Here is an 18,070-nt window from a genome sequence, read left to right as displayed (position 1 = left end):
AAATCAAAATATGGATAGTGCCTCCTTTTAACCTCTACTAATCCAAAATACTCTTACAATAAAACATTATTTTGAGCTGGTATAATTATTGAGTGGAGAGAAGAGACATCTTTGCAAGCATTATCAATCACTTTGAATATAGCGACAAGCTTCATATGTGACATAAGCAGTGCATACATGACTCATATTTGTGTTGTAGAAAGAACCTCTTAGTGCAATAATAGCTAACAAGCATTAAGATTCAATCAATCTTTATTGATAGTTGATCCTCAAAGAGCCAGAATGGATAAGTCCTTCATTTTTAATCTATGTGCTAAAGAACACTTGTTTTTCATTCTTGATGTACATTCAATGATGTGGCAACATGATGAGGCTAACAATGGTTGTGTAGTAGACAATGATTAGATAAATTTTAATGTGGGGTATAGATACCAAAGCTTAGTACCAAGGGTTTGATATATTTTGCCCCAACTCTACATTAGGGAAGGTCCATGAAAAACCCAACTACACTTGAGGACTCACCTTAGTGTTCGGGATTTTGTGGAGTTACCCAAACCCTAATAGGGTAGTCCCAACTAAGGCTCTATTGCAATAAAAGGTGTGACCACCATAAGGATCTCTCCTAGACTACCTAGGGGGACACTTCAAAGATTCCACTCCCTTAGATTTGAGGTTTTTCCTGGAGCTACCCAAAATATCCATTAAGGAGATCCTTTGTGAAACTTGACGACATTACAATGGGACCTGTATTGTATTTAGAAATCCACAAAATTATTAATCCATTAGATAAGACAAATTTGCCAAGAGTTTTCTTGTAAAGGAAAATGTACCCTACAAGGATTAGAAGGGACACGTACCACCAACAACCACATAACATGTGGCAAGCACAAAAGGGCCTATGCAACAATGAAAAAACCTTAATGAATCTACAATGAATGTGAGGTTGCCACATCACAAGCAAAAAAAGGCCAAAATGAAAACAACTTCTAGTGATTATTGGCATTTGAGGAAGTTGAAGGAAAAACTAGACAAGCTTGACAAGAAGATAATTGGATGCCATAGTAGAATTTTGGTCCTTTGGCATTGCAATTAATTGAGCATTCTTTAAAATTCCACAAGATGGATAGATATCGGGTTTCACTGTTACAATTACTAGGTTTCACGATGTTGGTTATTTGGTTCATGCTAAGGGGATATGTGGTGAGGAAGGAAGAGACTTTGCTTGAATCTAATTACAAAGAATTAACCGACATTTCCACCCAAATAAGGGCTCAAGCACTCAACAAGAGTAACAAAATAGTATTTTTTGAATTGTGTTGATTTGACATTTTGGAATCATAGGAATTCGTCCATTAAGGACTGAAGATAAATTTGGGAAGTTTCTAAACTTGCAACAATGAAAGAGATATTGTTCCAATTGACAATGAAGATCTAGTATTCATGTTCGTGTGGAGAAGGATAATTCATCCCAACCATTGTAGCCTTTACCAAATCCAATATTCTTATGTAGAAGAAGGAGAAGCTTGCTACAATACCTACAACAAGAGATCACCTTAAAAATGAATGGAATGTCTTTGTTCTAAATAAAAGGAAACCATTGCTAATTACTAGGTCATAATTAAGAGAAATTAAAAATCTTTGTTATACGCTAGTGTTTGCCTATGAGTGTATCGAAAGTAGATCAAGGGTGGTACTCTTTCTTTTAGCCTTGAATTATTGGCATAATATAACCTTAAATAAGCATGATTTGTAATCCACAGTTGCATGAGATTCTTTGAACCAAGAAAGCCTTATATTTCTTATTTGCATTTCCATGATAAATCCTCTATATTCTATAATGTGTTATTCAATCAATCCCCAAATCCTAAAATCTCAAAAACTTTGAAGTATATTGGATTTTGATTGAGATCTAAGATACATATTTTTGAGTGAAGTACATGACAAAAGGGCAAATACATATTTTTGAGTGAAATAGGTAACAAAGGGGAGTAAAAATGTGTTAGATAACTTAGACCACAATACAAAGTTAGACAACAAATAATAAGGTAAATAATAAACATTTTTGAATGAAATAAATGACATATTTTGAAGTGAAATAGATAAGAAAGGGGTAAGGATATGTTAAATAACTAAGGCCCAAAGCAATGCACAACAAAGTTAGACAACAATTACTAAGGTAAAGAATATTATTTTTTCACATTATGAAAAATACAATAATATCTATATTGATAAATCAACTTAAGCATAAACAAAGCAAACAAAGCTAAACAACAGATAATGAGGTAAAGAACATTGGCTTTTTACATTTTGTTTTTTTGGTGTTTAGAAAAATAGCAATTAAGACATGAGTAAATCTAAGGTATTTGAACCTATAATGTCATAGTACATAAAACTTTATGTAACACTTTATGATCATAACTATTACTAATTGAAATTTCCCACAAAACTATTTAGTTAAAAAACTGTTTCAACCTGAGAGTTTCCTATAAAAAAAAAATTAGAATCATAAAACGAAATTTTAAAAAAGTTATTATATATATAAACCAAACCCTGTCTGAACTCCATTTAACTTAAACTCACAAAGAACATGATGCAATACCATCTTGAAAAACTCACAAACATATGCAATAACATCTTGAATTTTCGTTCCAGAATATTGAACATCAAGTCTCCAAAATCCCCATAAACATAAACCAAACCCTTTCTGAATTCCATTTAACTTAAACTCTCAAAGAACACGATGCAATACCATCTTGAATTTTAGTTCTAGAATATTGAACATCAAGCCTCCAAAATCCCCTTCCGTAAAAAAGATAAGAAAATAAAATGAAGCCACAAAATCTTCTTACTGGTCAACGGTTTAAAGATTTTCACACCAATATCTTTGCTTGCTTTGAAACTCTGTTCAAATACATCATCACCTCTTCTGAAAATTTTGTATACCGTGGATTGTCATAACAATCCCAGTCATCAGTTAAATGGACATCCATCATCTCTAGAGCAGGGGTGCTCTGAAGAAAGCAACCTAATACACTGATTTCTTTCATCATCTGCTCAGGGGTGCTCGGAAGAAAGTAACCTAATACATTCATTTTCCTCTCATGAATTTCACTTATGTCTACGTAAACCTGTATCGTATGGAGATGAGAGAGTGGGGATCTGAGACGTCCAGGTATGGAATATTCTGCAAGTTCCTGCATGGCATTTCAAAACCACAATTTAAACCACAATAAGCCAACTCTGCACACATTTAATAGGTAAAAGACATGCATATTTATTATAAACATCTTGGAAAAAACCATGGAAGAATTTTATGGTTTGTTCATGTCTTATAGTCCGTTAAAGTTTTAAATTTATATAGATTTACATTAACGAAATAGATAAGAAACTGTCAAAGTCTTTCATATCTATGGGATACACTGAATTTGCAGACAAAACATAATAATCAACCTAAGCTACATCAATATATGCTTTGTCTAATTTTTTTTTTTTTTTTAATGCTATACCCTGACAACTAGGAAGCAAATGCAAACATTGTGAAACACTGAAACATGTTGTTCGCTGCACATATAAAAGTAAAGTAGAAGTTTTGTTCTTACCGAGATAAAGTTGTCACCCATGAATAAACGTTGGAGATTAGGAAGCCTCTCGAACAACAAATTGAGAAGACACATATTTCTATTCTTTTCACTTTTAAGCAAAGGCCCAACAGATATGGCCAGCTCCTTTAATGATTTAAAGCTCCCCATCATCTCAATCAATCTATCCACAGAGAAATTGTACTCATCAGCAGCACAGGACTCCATTTCCAGTAGGGTCAAATTATTTCCATACTGCATGTTGAGTCTCAAGATAGAGAATGAAAGCTCTTGAAACAGTATCCCATTCACTCTCAAATCTTTTATCATGTATGCCCCTAGAGTACTAAGCTTCGGGCAATTTACTGTTAAAGCCTCCACGCCCCGATGCACAGTTAAATCTGTAATGTTTGGAGAAGTGATGGAAAGCTGCTGCGGCAAGCCAAGGCAGTTAGATAAGGTAAGATTTTGAAGAAGAGGACAATGCGAAATCAAGTAAGCTAAAGTGAGGTTGGTCAATTCCACACGTGTCAAGGTGCAAGTAGTGAGATGGTTGAATCCAGAGAAATGGGTTGGAAGATGGGAGAGATTGTAGCAGCGGAGTTCGAGGGTAATGAGACTAGTGCAGGAAAAAAGCGCAGGAGGCGGGGTTTCCCTCTCTGTGGAATCACAGAGAGTGAGGTGTTCAACATTCCTCCATGATAAGTAACGCACCCATTTGTGTATACTGTCGCGGTTAAATCGCCATTGGTAAATAGCGTTTATGTGAAAGGAATCACTAATGTCGTCGAACAGATGAAAACCTTTCAGATCTGAGGAGCGCAAGACCAGAATTTTGGAGATGATATTCTCCACCGTTGCAATGTTTAGTGGATTAGGATACACAGGGTCCAGAGGGTGCAGAAGAAGAAGTGGGGAGAGAATGAGTTGGGGCATTTTGCTATACACAAATCTCCATCTCTTAGAGAGAAGGGAGGTTCGGATGGCCTCTTTAACCGGAATTTTAGAAAGGATGATGCAGAGAATGTCATCTGGAAGTGTGGATAATTTGTCTATAGCAGGCTGCATAGTGTTGATTCACAGAGATCCGACGATGGAAAAAGAGTTGCGGAAGAGGCCGGAAACTAATTTGATGGTGAAATGTGGAATGTGAAATGCTGGGAGGAATGGAAGCCAAGCACGGGTGCGAATGCAATCATAAAATGCCTGGAAATTGTGGCAGCGCCTTTTTGGTTTTTCAGCGAGCGTTCTAACACTAAGCCGTATTCTCCCCCTCCCTTTTATCGGAAGTTTGTGGGAGCTCCCTTCCTTCTTTTTTGCCCATTTTTCGGGAGAGACGTTTAAAGCAGCGATATTATGAATCTGAATGCGGGGAAGGGTTTTATAAGATGCCAAATGGCAAAATCATTAACAGATCTGGAATGTTTGAGTGTGTTTATTGAAACACTCATAAGCCAATCATAGAACACAAAGGATCACACAGGATTTAAAAGTAGAAGAAAATAGTACATGTCCATACAAAAATATAGGAGTCTCTAGAATGGCAAGACTGTTTATCAAAAGAGGAAACAAAACACTGAAGCACAATCGTGGACCCTTGTAGACTCTGGATGGATCCACTAGACAAATACCCTCAGGGTTTTAGATGGATCCACCAGACAAATCACATCCGTAGGGTTTTCATTTCATAGATCAAACCAGAACAGGCTATGCCAAGTTCCCAATAAAGCACTACCCTTGTGGACTCTGGATGGATCCACCAGAGAAAAAACACTACCCTCTTGGACCCTGGATGGATCTACCAGAGAAATCACACCCACAGGGTTTTGGATGGATCCATTAGACAAATCACAACCGCAAGGTTTTCATCTCAGAGATCAAACCAAAATGGGCAAGGTTTTCATCTCAGAGATCAAACCAAAATGGGCCACGCCAAGTTCGCAAGAAAACACAATAAGATAGCTAAACTCGGATGATCTAAGGGCCTACCTCCCATCCCTTTTTATAGGTTTGATAGACTCTTTATAAATCTTATTTTATTATTTTCCCTCGAAAATGAAAGCAAATGTCATAGGGAGATCCCATGGACAAATACCATGGTAAACAACATCCGTAAATTCCGTCCATTTTGACCATATTAAAAAAAAAGAATATTACAATTTTTGTTTTCAAAGTCGTGAATGTAGAGAGATAAAAAAAAAACATAATATTATGGAAAATAATAGAAAAAAGAGCTCTCATATTTATTACTATTCTTATATTATGTTTTTTCTAATATCTAAGTTAATTGCAGATATAGGTGATACACAAACCATAATATGGTTAGGAAGGAGAGTTTAGAGAAAATGTATTATTTTAGAAGGTTTAAAAGAGATATTAAGGAAAATAAGTGGGGTAGATATTAGGGAAAACATATTGATGAGGTGGAGAAAAATAATAGGGAAAATATGATGTGTTAACTTAGATTGTAATAGCCTCACCGGTTTATTTATAAATATATGTACTTGATATTAATCTAGGGAGCGAGATATATATTGCAAGCCTATGTGTTTATGTTATGTGGTCTGCATGCCCATATGTATATATTATATATTGTGGAGCTAGCTTGCTCGGCAGATGTGTCAGGGTTGGAGGGAGCAGATTGTAAAACAATGTATTTGTAAATACCATAATAATAATAAAAAGAGACTAGTTGCAAAGTGTACTCCATGGTAAGAGTATGGGGTCATGTAACTCCAAAGTGAGTATGGGGTCCTGCAACTCCAGAGTGATAGGTAATGGTGTTGGCAACATATGTTGATAAAAAAGGTACTTGGTGGTGTTGGCAACATATGTTGATAAAAAGGGTACTTGGGGCCTACATGGCTTGAATAGTGTCACATGGCAAAGAGATAGTCAAGCAATGGGTATATATATATATATATATATATATATATATATATATATATATATATATATATACTTACCCCAAGAATGTGGACTACTCATTATCACTATGTTGATTCTAGACCTCTTGGTTAGCTCTAAGGCACCATTTGGGTGTAGGCTATGGGTTGACACCTTGAAAGTTAGTTAGAGAGTGATTGGAACCCTGGACAACATGACCATTGGGTTGGCATCTTGGCCATGGGTGTATGCTTATTTTATCGGTAGAGTTGTAGCGTAAGTTGGGTGTGAAATTCTTGAACCATGTGGTCTATGGTAGGGTGGAACTTGGAGAGCTCGCATTCAGTCAACATTTTTATGCAAATAAGTATTTTTACCTAATGATTGTGTTGATTTGTGGTTTTACGGCTAAACCCTAGCTTTTGGGTTAGTGTAATTATGGATTAAATTCCATGTATTTCATTGTGCTTATTTATTGATATACGTATATGCATAATCATTGGATATTTCGTGAGTTAAATGGTTTTTGTATCACATTGAAAGTTGAATTAATGTTAATTAATGGTGAGCTTTTGCTATGCAAAATATTTATTTACTCTTACAAGTAGTTTTACTTAAGTAATGTAATGTAATTTAAACATTTTAACTCGGTCAAAATAAAATAAAATAAAATATAAATATAAATATAAATGGCCCATGGTATTGAGAACCCATGATATTGGTCAATGATATTCATGTGGAATGTAGCTTATTTAAAAAGTGAAATTAAATCAACCTATCTACCAAGTGCTTCGAGGGATCAAATCTCTTGATATGAAAACCTCTTTTAGAGTAAAAAGAGATTTGATATCTCTAGGTGCTTGGTAGATCTAGAATTAAAATGGATCTAGGCTGGTTGTATGAATAAATTATATTAGGGTGCATGAGTTTATTATACAATATATAAACCCTTATTTCCATTAACTGCACTTTGGTTAATAAACTATGTACAAAATTATAAGGTTTTATAAATAGACCTCAACTGAACTAGATGTGCTTCCAAAGGAAAAATTAAATATAAACCCTTATTTCCATTAACTGCACTTTGGTTAATAAACCATGTACAAAATTATAGGGCTTTATAAATAGACCTCAACTCAACTAGATGTGCTTCCAAAGGAAAAATTAAATTAATTGATGGAATTCAAGATTTGGACTACGTAGCGTTGCTTGTCCGGGGTTAATGACATTACACAATGGTATCAAAGTAAGATTACAACATTCTATATAAATTTCAGCCAAATCTGAGAAAAAAAATTGATGGTTGGCTACTTACCAACTGCCTACAAAAACGGCAGGGTGAGAAGGGTGAAAATTTCATCTCAGAAACAGGGCACAAGTGCCAGAGAAAGATTCTAGGATAGTTAACTGAGTTTAATTACAAGGCAATATTGAAAGAAAATGGTTTATTATCGCCTTATAGGGCCAAAATTATGCACAAGAGTAACATTGGAAGGGTGGAGGCCAATTGTTTGATAAATATTTAAAAGTAACCTGGATTTTTTACTTCACAAAATTTGAATATTGCGAACCAACTTCGTAGTTTTAATTTGAAAGCAATTCCAATAATATAACAGTCTTTACGACTTTTCTCAATGATTTGGAACCAAGTACAGATAAATATACAACAAACTGTTTGATAAAATGCCAAGCTAGGGTATTATCCTTGGACTGCCCGCCTGATAGGTTCATAATTACATAATTCAAAAAATATTTTGTTTTGGAAGTTTATATTGAGAATACTCTTATAGTTGAGTTTAAGATGGATTATGAATGCCATTTATTTGATAAATGAAGGATTGAAATGTTTCACGAAGGAACGCCAAGACTTGGGTTCGACTTCCCGCAAGTTAGCAATATACCATACTTGCAAAAATATATTCTCGTTGAAGGTGGTTGGAATAAACGGGTACTCAATAAATGAAGGTTCTGATTATACATTGTACAATCTAATTTTGAGGGTTTAATTGCCCACATGAATGGGAACCAAGGCTTCTCAACGTCGTTGTCTATCAAATCCACAAAATTGAATGGCAAATTGAAAGGGTTGACAAATCTATCCTCACAACGAGAGAAAACATTTGGGCAATTGGATGAGCAGTTGACTTTTTATGGTAGACTAGTCAACACCAAATGCTGGGATGATGCAAGAGCAAGAATCTTGAGGTGGTGTAAAGCCCAATTGACTTTTTATAGTAGACTAGTCAACACCAAATTCCGGGATGATGCAAGAGCAAGAATCTTGAGGTGGTGTAAAGCCCCTACGACTAGGGGTTAAATTTGACGGGTTCCCTTACCCATCAAGCAATTTTTTCGTGACGGTTTTATTTTTAAAGTGCACTTCATATGACTTCTAATATTTAGATTTACTAGTTTCATTTAACTTTAATCAAATCATATCTATAATTACTCACATGAAATTTATGTTTAACAGTTTCATTTAACTTTAGTCAAATCATATCCATAATTACCCACATGAAAATAGTGAATATTGGTATTATTGCAAGTTAATACTTCATTGAGATTTAGATTCCTTCTGTGAACAAAAAAATATCGAACTTTAAAGCATATACAAACATAGACTTGGGAATTTATCTAACCTATTGTTTCCTTGAATTCTTGTCCTCCACTGGCAGCCAACTGGTCAAAAGAACAAAGAGAATGACTCTGCAAAACCAAACGTCGGTTGTAGCACCATGATACCCTCTGTTAGCAATCACCTGCACAAGTAACCAAATTCTTGTATCAAGAACTCACAAGTACTAAAATTTAAAAAGCGGGAAAACAAAATATACTGCAATTTAAATTAATTTGGCATCTTTATTACAGGTTCATGGCTATGCAGGTACCTCGGGTCCACAAGTCTTATGCAGCAACCCATCTGCCTGGCCCCAAATAACCTTCTCAATACTTTGCATCAAAATTATTTCCAGTTGAGGCTGAGCACTGAAGCCGAAGTTAGATATATTGACATTTCCCTTGTCAAGCCCTGAAAGTGCGTCCACAACCCTAATGATAGAAGAATATAAACTTTGTAAATTGAGATTCTTGACGATTGAAAATATAAATCAAAAGGGTTTATTCTTGGTAATGAGATATATATGATCTATGGAAGAAGCACTCAATAAAGCGTGAAGATTTGTACATGTTATAGATTTTTTTCACAGCCTTTATAGATTTTTTTCACAAATTTTGTTGTCACCTTTTACACATGGCCCTGGCATACACACTGAAATATCATAATCTATTTTACTAACGCAATAGCTTTCGATTGAGATTCGCAGTACCTTACATTCGAGATTCCTACTCAGATTCTCAAACTCCCACGCATTTTAACAAGCCTTTCAGACAAACAATGTTGAGAGCGGCTCGGTGTTTTGAAGCAACTGGAAGTCTGTGAAACGATGGAGATTATCAAAATAATTTCTGATTTGATAACGTCGCAAATTCTCCATGGTGCGCTCCACTGCTCATTTTCTGCCTCCAACACATGAAACTCATGTATCAAAAAATAATATAAATAGCAGATTAATAGCTATGGCACACCTTTACATCGAAACCCCTCCTCCTCCATCATAAAGCTCATGTATCAGAAAATAATATAAATAGCAGATTAATAGATTATTAGCTGTGGCACACCTTACATCGAAACCCCTCCTTGAAGAGGAGATGTTTCTACGTATATATAATAAATAAAAACAGTAAATGTAGTCAATGTAAAATCGTACCTTCGTGTGGGCATGGTTTGAGATGTGAATCCTGTGGACAGACTTCCTCTGCTTTTATCTTCGCCATGCCTTTCATGCCGACGGCTAGATTGTTGATTCGAGTGGTAGCCACTTTGCTTATCTAATAATTTTATATTCAATTTAGTGGCCAAGTCAGATTATTCTAAATATTTTATGCAACATGTCATTGTTATATATATATATGTGTGTGTGTGTGTGTGTGTGTGTGTGTGTGTGTGTCTATATATATATATATATATATATATATATATATATATATATATATATATATATATATATATATATATATATATATATATATATATATATATATATATATATGAAACTTGTCATTTTCCGATCTGCCTGTCATTATGACACTTTCTAAAATTATTGGCAAGTTGCCATTGACGTGTTTATTTTGAAACCAATAGTATTTTATGGCGAAAAATAGTGAAAACGTGTATACGGGCGATAATTTTAAAGCCTGCCTACGACTCATGAAAATAAGTGTTTTTCCGTGATCGGAAAGTGTCTGTGCGAGCTATTCATGAGGAAAGGTGGATGAATGGGATGGAGCTTATCCAATTATTTCGGTTTGACCTAGACTTATTATGTTTGACCATGATGATAATGGTGATTGAGAAATTCAGCTTTAATTTCATCCTGAATTAAAGAGGTGCAGCGCGTTATATGTGTATAGGAGCATTGATACCAGTTGTATATGTTGACATTACGATTAAACTATTCTTGACAATGACCAAAATAATAACAATTTTCTCCAAATTCATGGTGTGCACGTGCTTTTGCCTCTTTCTCTTGGCAGAACTTCCCTTAGTCTCTGTCGTGAAATTTCTTTATTTGTCTTTTTAACAATATTTCATGATAGTCTTATATAGTTTTATGCAAGGAAACCATATGAAAATGAGAACTCGCGACAAAACGAGAAGAATAAATCGGTTGACAAAGCGCTCAATCTCCTCCATAATGTGGAGGTTGTGGTGAAGCAACAGGTCATAGTTTTGAACCACACTACCCTTCAGGGTTCCCACCCCTTGAAATATGACCAAATTTGCCTTGTGGAACTCCATGGTCCAAATAGCATCCTTGCAGCCCTTGAAAGGCATCCCCTCGCAACCAAGTTCGGTCGTCATTTGTGCCACCTCACTAAAAGCCTTGGGAATCCCTCGATACACCACTCTCACCTTCTTCCATACAATGTTGTCTCCCTTTGTCACCTACTTGGTATCCCTGCACTAGTTTTTGTTACCGTTGATGGCCAACATTGCATGCTTCCCTCCCTGTTATGAATTCTTCCACTACACACTAGCACTTTTGATAAAATTGCAAATCCACACTAGGCTATACTAGGAGGGATTCAATCGTGCAACTCTTGCCATTGCCATTGAATCTTGATTCAAAACACAATTCAACAAAGTTGAGCAGTTTATTGGCCATGGTAAACAAACATTCTTTGCTATCTATTATTGGAATTTATAGAGTCTGAAATCCCACCATTTGCTTAATAATTGCAGAAGTGAGAGCTATTTTCTAGATTGATTAATTGATTGGACGATTACGTTGTTGGAAAGTGAGTTGTTGCTCTTCAATTGATCACACAAACTTGACTTTCACATACAACTATCTATAGAGTTGTGACTCTTTCTTTCACATAGACTTGATTCGACTTGACTTGATTACAATGAACCCAACATGGGTATTTATGCTTTTCAACTAGTGACTCACTCAAAATAACTTCAACATGCAAACAAAAACTATATTTGACTTTTCAAAAAATAATACTGAACTCAAACCAACTCACACGTGATTCAGTTAACTCACACTCTAAATCTGGACTGCACTTAACTCACTTATCTCTTCCTGCATCACTCGACTTGGATCTTGCTAGATCTTCATGTGGGAGTAATTAGTATTTCCAACACTCCCCCTTAATTACGACCGTATAACTCAACATAACTCGAACATGACTCAAATATGCCTACTAAGATTACAATAAAAATTGACTCAATTATCACTTAGACATTCCCACTAGTCTAAGTCTCAACTAGGCTTACAATGACTCAACAATTTTACATTTTTTGATTTTCTTTTTCGTTTCTTCCAAATTTTATATCCTCAAAATTGCTTTATTCTATGTTGTGGTTTCTTGCTATACACTCCATATTTCTTCACTTGTTGTTGCAATTTTTCTTTGACTTTTATTGTATTTGTTCTGGATATATCTTCTACAACTACCTCTTCAACAATTCTTTCACTCATGGACTCCTACCACAACTCTTCATCTTCAAACTGTGCTTCATATTCTCGACTTTCTTTATGCCATATTTCTTGTTAGCAAAATTTGATCTCTTCTTGATTCCATTGCTGAAAAACAGTTTTAATGCATTCTTCCTTGTTTTCATAAACTTCCATGTCCTCTTCACTTGCATGTACTCTTTGTTTTTGCCTCTAATCTTTGTCTTCATCTTCTCTTTCAGCTGTACTACTATCTTGTTAACCTGCATAGTCAAAATCAATTTTAAAAACATCTTCATTATGCTCAATAGTGAGAACTTTCTCCTCTTCCTCTTCCTTCTCTGTCTTCTCTTCCACTGCATGAAGGTTATCTTCCAATGTTATGTTGTTAGTGTATATTCTCATAAAAAAATGTTGCATCACTTTATTTTCACCTTCTTTGAAGTCACTAGTTGTTGCTAACATGTTGTCTTCCACTTGGATTTTAGACACAAGTAGGCTTCTCTCACCAAATAACCACATATCAATAAGAGTTTTCTCTTGCATCACATGCAAAAACTCATCATTAGTTAATGGTTCTTCATCAAATTTATCATCAACATAATTTTCATCCACTCTATTGTGGGATATCTGAGCATGCATGTGCTCATTAACAATTTCCACTTTACCAAATTCATCAAATGTGGCTAGATTCACCAATTCACATATCACTTTGCAGTCATCATCCACATGTGTTTTGTCATAATGGGATTCACCATCATCTGTATCATCCACATGAATATGCTCTTGCTCTGCTTCACACACAAAGGCTTCAACTTCTCTCTGAAATCTTTATTGCATCTTCTCCATCCATATGGAAGTATGCATAATGGGTTTCAATTTTATAGTCTTCATGACCATGTTGTAGCGGCTACAACCACCCTCCAAAATTTTGCCTTAGCATGTTTTGGAGCCTCCCTACCAAGCTTACACAACACTTTGTTTTGCTTCGTCAAGTACTCAAGCTTCAAGTGTTTTCATCACACAAAGGCAGCCTGTTGATCACACTTGATCCATTCCCCTCACAGGCTGCTCACCCGGACTTGGTCCAGCTGCAGGCTGAGAAGCTTCCACTTGAAAATTGTGCATTTATAGAGGGCAACCAACCTTCCCTCCAGGAATTGTGCAATCCTCTCTGATAGCTTGCTAGGTTCCAGGATTGTGCAATCTTGCCAGCCAACCCTCCCAGAAGGATTTGCGCAAATTTTAGTAGCAGCAGGTTGTTCAACCTAGGTCTTGTGCAAATCTATGCAGCAATCAGTTGCTCTGCCCAGAAATTTCGCCAATCTCCTGGGAAGCTAGTCCATCTCCCAACCAGAAATGCACATTTTTCTCCAGCAGTCGAGCAGTCTCTTGCATGTGCTACTGAGTTGACCTGTTCCCTCCGAGACTGAGAAAAACAGATTTGCATGCATGGACTACTTCTCCCAAGGAAACATGCAAACACATCCCTTGTTTTAGGGATCTATGTTTAGCAGTTGGAGGTTACATGCAAGGAGCAATTCTGAAACCTCCCACCAAGTGTCGCTTCCCCTAAATTCGTGGCATGCGCATCACAACCTCTATGATCAAAACTCATCAACCGGATGCTGCAGAGCTCATTCCTCACATAAACCTTGCAGCTCTAACATCCCACATCACATCTAGGAGCAGTCGGCACATTCATCTTAGTTGTTTTGGGGTAAGCTCGCTTCCCATGCATTGTGCTGCATTTATGTTGCTTTTTGTGTTTTCGCTTATGGGAGTACTGTTTGCTTGATTTCTTTGAACGCTTGTTGTCATTTACATATATACTAGCTTTTCCTATCTTTGTTTTAGTTTTCATTGTTATCTCACTACTGTCGCATGCATGAAATTGTTTTGCATGGACGTTCGCCCAACCAGCCAACTGCCTCACCCACATGCATGTTGATCTGTTTGCTAAATCTTTTATTCATGTTTTGCATGCACTGTCAATCACTTCTTCTATCACTTAGTGTTGCCATGCATTTACTGCCTTAGTTGCTTTCAGTTGCCCGTTGGCGAGTTGGGCCAACCTTAGTCCGGACTCTGCCTTCACAAAGGCTGCTTTGTGCAATCTGGAAAAGGAAGGCTCACCTTCCTCTCCAGATTTGCGCATTCCTGCCCAACACTTGCCTCCAGGACTGTTTTGTGCATTTTTGAAGGACAATGGCTGCTTGGCCCAAGAAATTGTACAAATCTGTCCCTCGTCCAACAGTCCTTCCCAGCTGGAATTGCACATTGCGCAATCCCAACATTCAGCAACCAGACTGGACTATGCATTGTACAATTCCATCAGTTAGTCAGTTTCCTAGTAGCCCAGATTGTGCCTTGAGTAGTCTTGGTAGTTGGTCTCCCAAACAGCCGGCCGAAAATTTTGCAAACTTCATGATCATTTACCCAGGTATGTTGCAAGTCAGATCTCATGTTCATTTTGGTTTTCGACTAACAAATTGCTTGCTATGAGTGTTGCTATGTCTCTAGGTATCGCGGGTGTTCATCTGCCTCTCAGCAGTACATTTACAATGGTTTCTAGGGGAGCAGAGACAGAGACACCATTCAAAGCATGCTTGGGGATGCAGTCGATCAAGTGTCTATGAGCTTTCCTACTCACGAAGACATCAAGTTGTTTGTAGACATGGACATCAAGCAACATCATGAACAACAGCTGAAGGCAACATACTGAATGCAACAAATGCAAGAGGAAGGTTTTTGACAACATAGAGACGGAACAAAGTTGCAAGATCAAGAAAGTCCGTTGATAATGAAGGAAACTTTGGAGACTCAGGCTATGAGGTGACGACGTGACATGAATATCGCGAGAAGGCAGAAGATGGAACAAAGAAAGAGTTGCATGTGTTGAAGCAGCAACTTAGGAAGAACATGAAGCTGCATAAAATATGAATGAGTTACAACGGGAGTAGGAACAACATTGGGCACAACATGAACTCACAGATGAAACTGCACCCGTACAAGCTAAGGATCCATCCCAGCAGTTGACACAGAGCAGACATGGTGAGCAGTGTTTTTGATCACATGCAAGGGATTCAGCAGCATGCATATCGTTGACTGCTAAGTGAACTATTAAAAAATCATGAGAAATTAGTTAGGTAGACTACCTCTCATGGAAATGGTCATACGTGAATGACTTACTTAACACAGTTGAATCCCAAAATTATATCTAATAGCATGCATGTCGTTGAGTGCACGCATGCAATCCAACCCATTCAACACACTCACCAAGGCGAAGACAAGAAGCAAGTCCAACTGGGGCTAAAAATGTACTTCAACAAGTTGGTGTGCAGGACCACCAGCACACACTTGAAGATCATCACAGACATTATGCATCCGTGTATTTTTGGTTCAACTGTACCTAAGAAGACCATGCGCATGTTAGCAAACAAGTTGGATGAAGGGGTCGAACCAGTGCACTAGTTGCAACAAAGGTAGAGTTCGCTTCAGCAAGATGTCACCATGAGGTGCATGCACACCATCATAGATGACCAAGCTTGGCATCATATCACCACCTTCACCATCACAAACATGTCAAGGAGTTGGTCCCATCACAGAAGACTGAGTGTCAGTGATGTCTTGCAAGGCTTTCTCAAGCCATGTTGTCTCACATGAGTACATGTGCATTGTAATGTTGAGTCATGTCAAGTGTCAATGGTTGGATGTAATAGTCAGAGTAGGTGAAGAGTCATGAGGGTAGTTGAACTGTCACAAAGGGGGATGTCAAAGGTCACCCCACCCTTTGCTATAAATAGTCCCTCATAACTCATTGTATAGGCTTTTGGTTAGCCAAGCTTCTACAAAGACTTTCTTGAAGAAGGCTTGGACAGTAATGTAATGCGTCTTGGCTTCTCCACTGCATAGAGCTAGTACATCTCTTTGGAGGAGTAGGCGGATGTGGCTATAACGTTCTATTGTTGGGGCTAGCAGGTTTACATGGATGTATTGTATGATTGTGACTTACACTTCTTTATATAATAAGAGTGAGCACATTTTCATGCATATGTTGTTATTGTAGTTGGACTGCTCTGGTTTCTTTAATGATATGTGTTGTTTAACTTATGTACTTGTGTATGAACTAATTCACAAGCAATTATATGAATCTTGTTGTTAATGTGTTGCATATGTTGCTAATGCTTTCACTGTCTGTGTCGACTGCTCTACCAGACATCAGATAGACCTTTCACTTGAACCTTGCTATAACAACCGTTACACTCGTCTCGGAATGATGTGTGAGTGTTGCACATATTATCTTACCTTGTATGATGTGATTTCCACATCTAAGTGGATTGCTCCGCCAGAAGCTGTGCATGTCCTTTGTGTTGTGTGTTCCTAGTCGAGTTGGGACTGATCCCTTTCAACCTGGAACTCACCTTCACCTCCTTCCCCCTTTGAAGTGTTGGAACCTCTCATACACCTTCCTTGACTCACTGCATCAGTCACATCCTTGCTGCTGACAAAATTTATTCTACTTGCCTCCGTGTGACACTGCGGTCAAGGAATTATCTTACGATCCACTGTTGGGACTCCTACACCAAATGATCTTAGGTCTAATTGGGACTTCTTACTGGGGATATCCCCTTGACATGTTGGTGGGTCCAATACTATCAACATTTCTGGCTCTAGAAGGAGGGCCTAATGACAAGCTGTGTCCTCTCATCGAGTTTTGACCCTTTGCATATCTTTCATGGAGTCTTGCACTCTTCTTTCCCAGAGGTGTTTTTCGAATCGTGAAGATGTCTCCATCTCGGGGAAGATTTTCGATCTCTTGTACACTCACACATATAATGGTGAAGGTGAAGTGGCCTGGCCTAAGCACTTATATAACTTTCTTTTCATGATTTATGAGGAAGATGAGTTTTCTGACGAATAGGCCAATTTGCTACTTGCATACACACTTCGCGAATCTCCATTCCGTTGGGTGTTCAACCTACCAGCTGACACCGTGCACTCATTTGAGCACTTCTGTGATCTCATTGAAGACACGTTCTATCATTTTGATCGAGACTATGTTGACCAGAAAATGTTACAGCAACGGAGGGCTCTGCATGAATCCGTTATTGATTTTTGGCAATGCTTTTGTGACTTGCAGTTTCAAGCTCCGAAGAGCCAAATGAAATTTTCTTATCTATGGGACCGGTTCAAGTATTGCCTTAAGAAATTTTCCCGTCCCAAGAGGAAGCTTGATATCAGGCCTCGATCAACATTCTTCATTGATGGAACTATGCAATCTCATGTGGGAGCGGGCACTGTCTCAACTGATTATCTGCCTCCATCTCATTCAGCAGCTCCACCCTTGCCCAATGATGTTGAGGATCATGTCCACACACTTGCTCATCCTTCACACTCTCCCAACATCACTCCACTCGATTTTCGTGTAGATTTGGTTGTGAGTCCTTCGAGCCCTCATATACATTATTTTTTGTGGCCTCCGTCTTCACAGCCGAGTGTTCCCCCGGATGATGTTGTCTTGTGTTTGTCCATTCCAGACTCTTCAATTGTTGTGAAAGAGGAACAAACCCATTGACGAAG

The sequence above is a fragment of the Pinus tabuliformis genome, chromosome X (genome assembly GCF_031772625.1).
Source record: "Pinus tabuliformis cultivar Carrire ecotype Pingquan chromosome X, CPIR1, whole genome shotgun sequence".
NCBI classification, from domain to species: domain Eukaryota; kingdom Viridiplantae; phylum Streptophyta; class Pinopsida; order Pinales; family Pinaceae; genus Pinus; species Pinus tabuliformis.
Note: the sequence above shows the minus strand (reverse complement) of the source record.